Source organism: Martes martes (assembly GCF_963455335.1).
Source record: "Martes martes genome assembly, chromosome: 5".
NCBI classification, from domain to species: domain Eukaryota; kingdom Metazoa; phylum Chordata; class Mammalia; order Carnivora; family Mustelidae; genus Martes; species Martes martes.
Genome location: NC_137892.1, coordinates 102,693,157 through 102,700,398, shown reverse-complemented (window position 1 = coordinate 102,700,398; position 7,242 = coordinate 102,693,157). Strand labels below are relative to the sequence as shown.

The 7,242-nt window shown below is 47.2% G+C and overlaps 1 protein-coding gene across 2 annotated transcripts in view; it reads left to right on the top strand.

The window, feature by feature from the left end:
* The first annotated feature begins 4,196 nt into the window (after positions 1 to 4,196).
* Positions 4,197 to 7,242, top strand: part of SFXN1 (sideroflexin 1) — a 36,580-nt gene continuing 33,534 nt past the window's right edge. Inside the window, exon 1 of one of the 2 annotated variants that reach the window (XM_080803708.1) lies at positions 4,197 to 4,301. The gene's annotated coding sequence lies outside the window, so the exon portion shown is untranslated. Of the gene's footprint in view, positions 4,302 to 4,791; positions 4,886 to 7,242 lie in introns of those variants that run through there. The other variant, XM_080803709.1, reaches the window with a different exon arrangement.

The window sequence follows — 7,242 nt, the reverse complement described above, 5'->3', positions numbered from 1 at the left end:
GGTCAGAAAAGAAAAGAAAATGCTAGAAGAAAACGTAGCTTAAAAATAGAGCATGGAGTGTGTGCATGAACTTTTCCAACCTTTTCAAATTCATGTGACTGTGTGTTTATTCTATCATCATAAATGCCTGTCTAACATAATCTGGAACTTAAAGTTTTCACTAGAAGGCTAATATTAAAAAAAAAAAAAAAAAGATTCTCGCCAAATTCCCCGTTCTATTGTGCGGAAAAATTCATCTTGTGATATACTCAGCAAGATCTTTCTTCAGCTCACTGAACTTTTAGTATGCTCAGAAATGTATCCCCTTCTTTGCTGACTTAAGCATTGTTTTCCTTTCGCCATGCCTCAAACGGTTCAAAGTCCACATTAAAACACAAGCGTTTTGCAACCTTTGCTGTTGCAAGCCTAGCATGAATTCCCCAGCACTCCGTCCCCTCATCAACAAAGCTGGAAAACACCATCTTAGCTTCCATACTATCTGAGTTTCCAAAGGCGGTTTATTTGAAACAATGGTAGGAACACATGTGGACACTTACTTTTCATTCTCACATCCTCAGTTCATTTCCACTTCTTCCCTCTGTCTCCTTTTCCTACTTTTTCAAATTGAGTGGCACGCGGATCAGATGTCACCCATTCTATGAACCCCACCCTAAGTCAATCAGGAGTAGAAATCTAACTGGAAAGAGCTTTGTGATTTTAAAAAAAAAAAAAAAATGTATGTGGGTGGCTTTGTTGGCTCCCATAACTGGAGGCCCAGGAGCCCAGGTTGGCTGAGGCAGGACCTGAAATGATGTCATCTGAACTTTGCCTCTTTCATCTTTCAACTTAGTTTCTCTTCTGCAGAGTGGCATAAGGTCTGCCCCGACAGACAGCCCCTGATCTACATTCTCCCAGCTCAGTAACCCCCATAGGAGCAGGGGAGGGGCATGAGACCGCCTATAAATTCAGGACAGGGTTCTGTTTGGTCCAGCTTGGGTCTTGTACCCAGGACCATGGTGGGCATGAAAAGATAAATGACAATCTGACCAGGATCAAATGTAGTGAGATGAGGGAGCTCCACCAAAATAAGTGGGGGTGCTGGGAAGACCAAGAAATGCACATGATGACAGAATTTGCATTACAGGATATCCCCAATTCTCCCCCTGCCTGTATATCTACACATATTTGTGATGTCACTTTACAGCTCCTCCCATCCGGAGATAAAATCTATTTTCCCCTGAATCTGGGCTGGGCTTGTAATTTGGTTTGAAGTGTGGGATGAAGTGAAAGTGAAGGCGTTTCAGTCCCAAGGTTGGGCCCTAAGAAGTCTTGAGTTTCCTTCCTCTATCTCTCTCTCCCTCCCTCTCCCCCTCTCTCCCCCTCTGCTGCACTGTTGTTGTCGGTCCACTTGTCCCAGCTGAGGGCCCAGACACGTGAGACAGCCCTGCTAAGACCCACAAAGCCACTGACAGCCCACAGCTGTCCAGACACATGAGTAAGCCTTGCTGAGCCCAGCTCCCATCAATACAACTGCTAGTCAACATAGCCCCAGGAACAAAAATAAATGTTCCTTGTTGTGTATACTCCTGAGATTTTGTGGTTCTGCTGTAACATTACTGTAGCAACAAGATAACTGATACACTCTGTCTCTGTTCTCTGTCTCTTGCACAGCATTCTGCAGGCGAGCTAGGCAGTCCCCCTTCTGAGCCCTCACAACCCTTAAACAGCCCAAATTATACTGTTGCAATTTTTATACTGAATTATAATCATTTCTTGTAATTATTTGTTTCCATGTCTATCTCTTTGCCAACAAACCCTGTGAAGGAAGGACCTTTTTTTTTTTTTTTTAATCTTTTTGAACCAAACATTTGGCACAGGTTATGGTGAAGAACAGAAACTGGTTCATAGGAATTCTGAGGATAAGGAATGCCACCAAAAAACTATTTGTGAAACCTCTGCTGAGTGCCCAAATCACTAGCCAGTTGGAGTATCTTTACTTATGTGTGGTGGCCATTTGTTTTTCCTTCTCTGTAAACTGTAAATTCATGATTTTGTCTTTCTATTGGGTTATTTCTTCTTACTAGTTTACAAACGGTTTTTGGTAATATTTTCTGGGTAGGTATTCTTTACCGTATCCGCGCATTGAAAATACCTCCTCCCGGTCCGTGAACTTTTCACTTCTCTTATGCTTTCATTGGCAAGCTATCAAACTCAATTTCTGAATTTTCCTGAGGTTTAACTTTTCAACCTTTCCTTTATATTTTGTACTTTTTGTGTTTATTTAAGAACGTCTCTTTGGGGCGCCTGGGTGGCTCAGTGGGTTAAGCCTCTGCCTTCAGCTCAGGTCATGATCCCAGGGTTCTAGGATCGAGCCCCGCATCAGGCTCTCTGCTCAGCAGGGGGTCTGCTTCCCCCTCTCTCTCTCTGCCTGCCTCTCTGCCTACTTGTGATCTCTGTCTGTCAAATAAATAAATAAAATCTTAAAAAAAAAAAAAAAAAAGGAATGTCTCCTTATCCCAGGGTCATAAACATAGCATCCTATATTGTCTGCTAAAAATTTGGGAGTTTTGTTTCTCATGCTCTAGTCTTTAATGCATCAGGAGCTGAGTTTCATGAATGGTATAAGGTAGAGATTCAATTGCCCCAGTATTATTGAGTATTTATCCTTGCCCCCTCACTTGGGATGCCAGCTCAGAGCACATTTCTGCACGAGCAGGGTCTGTGTCAGGTACCTCTCTCTGGCTGTCCTAAGCTATTTGTTGATCTCTCACCAACACACTACCTCCCCATATTTTTAGGATGAGTCACTCCACCTTACTTTTTTTTTTTTTTTTAAGATTTCTTTTATTGGGGCGCCTGGGTGGCTCAGTGGGTTAAAGTCTCTGCCTTCGGCTCAGGTCATGATCCCAGGTTCCTGGGATCGAGTCCCGCATCGGGCTCTCTGCTCCACAGGGAGTCTGCTTCCCTCTCTCTCTCTCTGCCTGCCTTTCTGCCTACTTGTGATCTCTGTCAAGTAAATAAATAAAATCTTATAAATAAATAAATAAATAAGATTTTTATTTATTTATTTGACACAGAAAGAGAGATCACAGGTAGACAGAGAGGTAGGCAGAGAGAGCGGGGAAGCAGGCTCCCTGCTGAGCAGAGAGCCCGATGTGGGGCTCGATCCCAGGACCCTGAGACCATCACCTGAGCCGAAGGCAGAGGTTTAACTCACTGAGCCACCCAGGCGCCCCTCCACCTTACTTTTTCTTCAAAATTGTTTTGGTTATTTCTCACTATTTTTCCATATATGCTTTATAGTTATCAAGTTGTAGGGACACACTCTTACACACTGGATTTATCAGAATTTTGTTTGGAATTGCACTGTATTTCTAATTTATTTGAGAAGAATTTATGACTTTAAAAATAGAATCTTCTCCATGAACATGATGTGATTCACCATATATTAGATTTCATCTGCTCCCAAGATATACCCAAGAACCCAATAATTCTCACCACCTCAGCTGTATCAGCCGGGTCCAAGCCAACCTGGTACCCTCCCTCCTGGCCTCTTTCTGCCTCATGACCTTTCCATACTGTACCCAGAGCCATTCTTTCCTTTTCTTTTTTTCTTTCTTTCTTCCTTCCTCTCTTTCTTTCTTTCTTATTTATTTTGTGATTTTATTTATTTGACAGAGAGAGAGACAGTGAGAGAGGGAACACAAGCAGGGGGAGTTCCCACTGAGCAGGGAGCCCAATGCGGGGCTTGATCCCAGAACCATTATCCCGCGATCATGACCGGAGCTGAAGGAGACGCCCAGAGCCATTCTTTCAAAGATGTAAGTCAGTTCGTGACGCTAAAGCGCCTAAAATTGCCTTGTGGCACCAGCGGTGCCACACTCCACAATCTGGGAAACACGGGTTTAAATGAACAAATGAGTGAGTGAATGGGTGGCTGCGGACTTTCTGCAAGATCCTGGCAATAAAGAAATGATCGAGTAGGGCGCAGTGCCCTCGGGGAAACCCAAACGGAAAGCAATGGCGCTGGCTTGAGCAGAGAGGGCCTGACAAGGCTGCGAGGATGAAGTTGGGAGCTGACCGCGTAGACTGAAAGCGGGGAGGAGCCAGCAGCGAAAGCGCGGGCACGGGGGAGAGCGCGGCTGGGCGCGGGGCGGGTCCGGGGCTCCACGCGGCCGCGCTCCCTGCGCACGGGGACGCGCTCTGAGGGCGCGCACCGGGAGGCGGCGGCGCGCAGAGCCGCACTGGCTGGAGAAGCGCTTCCGGTGGCGGCGCAGGCGGCGCTTTTCGGGTGCTGCAAGCAGCGCGGGCGGCGGGGAGCGGTGAGTGGCTGGCGGCGGCTCGGGCAGGGCTGGGTGGCGAGTGCGCAGGGAGCCCCGCGGAGGGGCGAGGGCCGGGGAGGGGGCGCGCGATCGCGGGCCTGCAGCGCGGAGACACCCCCCCCCCCACTTCCCCAGGCGGGAGGTCCTGCGCCGTGCCGGCGATTCCGGGGCCGGGGGTTGGGGGTGGTCCCTGCACCTTAGGGACCCCTGCCCTCCCGCTGCCTGGTACTTTCCCCGCCTGCAGCAGCCTGACCTGCCCCTGAGGTCCCCCTGAGCGACGTGATGGAGTGCGTCTCGCCCGGGATGGGAAGGGGCTCACCCATCCACGCCGGCACGCGCCCTGCCACGCTGTGCCCGGCGGCCTCGTGACGAAACCCCGCGGTGAGGCCACCCAAAATGGCTGCCGCGGGGACAGGCCACCGCGCTACGGGCTCGAGGGGTTGCCTGGTGACCGGGTGTTACCGACCCCCGTGCCCCCACACTCCTAGCCCTTGGCTTCTCCTCCTGGCGCACAGCTGGGCCCCGGGGTCAGAGAGGAGACCACCTGGCCTCTGCCCTGGAACCCGCAATCTTTCGGGAAAGAGGTGAGAGTGGTCCTGGACCGGCCTTGCATCTCTCCATGCTCTCTTGATCTTTCCCACGTGTCACAGGTCTCTAACCTTCCCAGAATGACAACCATGGCTTCCTCTAAGTGTATGCAGGTGACTTAGGTCATGACTTTTACATTCTTCCAGTCCTGTGAGGTTGTGGGTTTTGCTTTTATGATCTCAATACAAAAGCTGGTGGTACTCAGAGAGGTTGAGTAACATGCACAAGGTCACACAGTTGGCTGCCTGTAACGCAAGGCCAAGTCTCAGCTTAAAAGTTACTTGCTCAAAGATGCTTTTCCTTGACTGTGTTGTCTAAAACTGAGCCCTCAGGCAGGCGTTTTTTGTTAGGCTACCCCTGTGTTTTTTTTCTTAAATAGCATCTGTCATCAGTTGAAATTAACTGTGTTTCCTTGCTGTTTTTTTTCTCATCTTGTGACCAGAGCCTATTTTTGTCTTGCTCACCTATCCCTCCCTGCATCCAGCAATTGCCTGTACCCGGTAGACCCTCAATGAATATTTGTTGAGTGCCTGAATGAAAATGCCTACTTCTGAGTGACTTCAGAGCTCTGGCGCTTAACCACTTCATAGACAACTGCCTTCTGAACCCCCACTGCATTTTGTTCGTACTTTTCTCAAACTCATAATCCCTTCTTCTGCCTTGCCCTCTAGAGTTTGACTTGGGTGCCTCTTGGTTTTCTCTTCCATTGTCCATCCTCAGTTTCCAGGCATATAATAGGTGGGAACCGGGTATGTAAGTAAATAAGGAGGCTTTGCGGCTCTTACGGTGCTGGACCCAGACTTGACATACAAGATGTGTAAGAAGAGAAGGGGAGGATGAATGGAGGGGCTACAAAGAAGTTCTGTGACCTAAGTATGTCCTTTCTCCCTTTAGGACTGCAGGTATCTAACTTGCAAAACAAGAATTTGGAAGGAAAGATCTATCTGTTCCTCTCTAGCCTAGGCCTTATCATTTATCATTGCTCCAGTATGCATTTAAGGTGTTTTAAGCCCATGGGCCTTCAGGACAGGGGCCATATCTGTGGTTGTAGTTGTCAGAGAGGAACCCGTATAGCAAAGGCTGGCTGAACTTCAGGGTCAGTCAGATGTAGAATGCTCTTAATACTCTGTAGAAGTCTTATGAAATCTCATGTGGATGGGTAGAGAGGGGTGCCACCTGGGAGGAAGCATCCATCCCCCACCCCTTCTTTACTTCCTGGGGAGAAAGCTTAGAGGCTGTCCATCATCCAAACTTTTTGCTGTCCAGAATACCTTAGAATAAAATATGGCATCTACATCTGTCCTACTGTGCAAGCAGTGGTCAGATGTATTTAATTGGAGTATAGTCATAGGTGGAGTATAGTCAGATGTATTTAATTGGAGTATAGTCATGAGGTTAAAGGTAAGAAATCAGTAGCAATAAGTCATAAAAAAGCTGACTTAGCTACCATGTGAAAAGTTGTTAAGTTAGAATAAGATTCAGACCTATGCGTAAACATACAAAGTTCAAAGTTACCAAGTTTTTAGTTAGCTATTACTTTGTCCCATGCTTTCAGAGACATTATATGTAACCTGATTTGACTCTTTCAGGTGGGTAGTAAAATAAATACTCAACTGAATGCATCCAAAATATTATAGTTTGGTAGTATTTTAACATTTTTAGAGGCTGATGCCACCATCTCAAGTAAAACCCAGTAGAATTTTTTTAAAAATGGATGAGAACTTCACCCATCCTAAGTAAGTGATTAAGAAACCCACGCCCAAAGTTGATCTTAAGGCCTGGAATATGGCTGATGATTGCACTGTCCCCGGGATGCTCTCAAGTTAATCCAAGAGTGGATCTGCATTGTGGGGTGGGAGACAGGGTGAGGAGGAAGCTGGCAGGGAGACAGGTAGAAGGCAATAATTCTCCATGTTTTCTTGATTCTAGAAAAGCCCCCTGGAATAGAGGAGAGTGCGCAACAGAAAGCCACTGATGAGTGGAAATTCACTTTGAAGGAGTCTTGTTCTTTACCCAGGATTCAGCCTTCTGGTCTATAATTTGATCTCCTGTGTGGCCACACCCATGAGAAAGGAATGGGGTGTGTGGACAACCAGCCCAAAGCCAAATAAATTAGTAAATGGGCTTTTTAGGCTCCTCTGGTTAGGGTGATTACCCTTGCCAGCCACATCACCCCTGGCCTCCCACGGGTCAGAAGTGTGACAGAAAGACAAACAAGCAGCACTTCTGGGCTCTGCTATCTTGGGGGTGATGCTTGATTTTTCTGAGCAGCTCAACAAATAAGGGGCATTTTCTTAGAGGACTGAAATAAGGATTTCACATCTCATAATGCCTGAAAAGTCTAGTGTTTGGC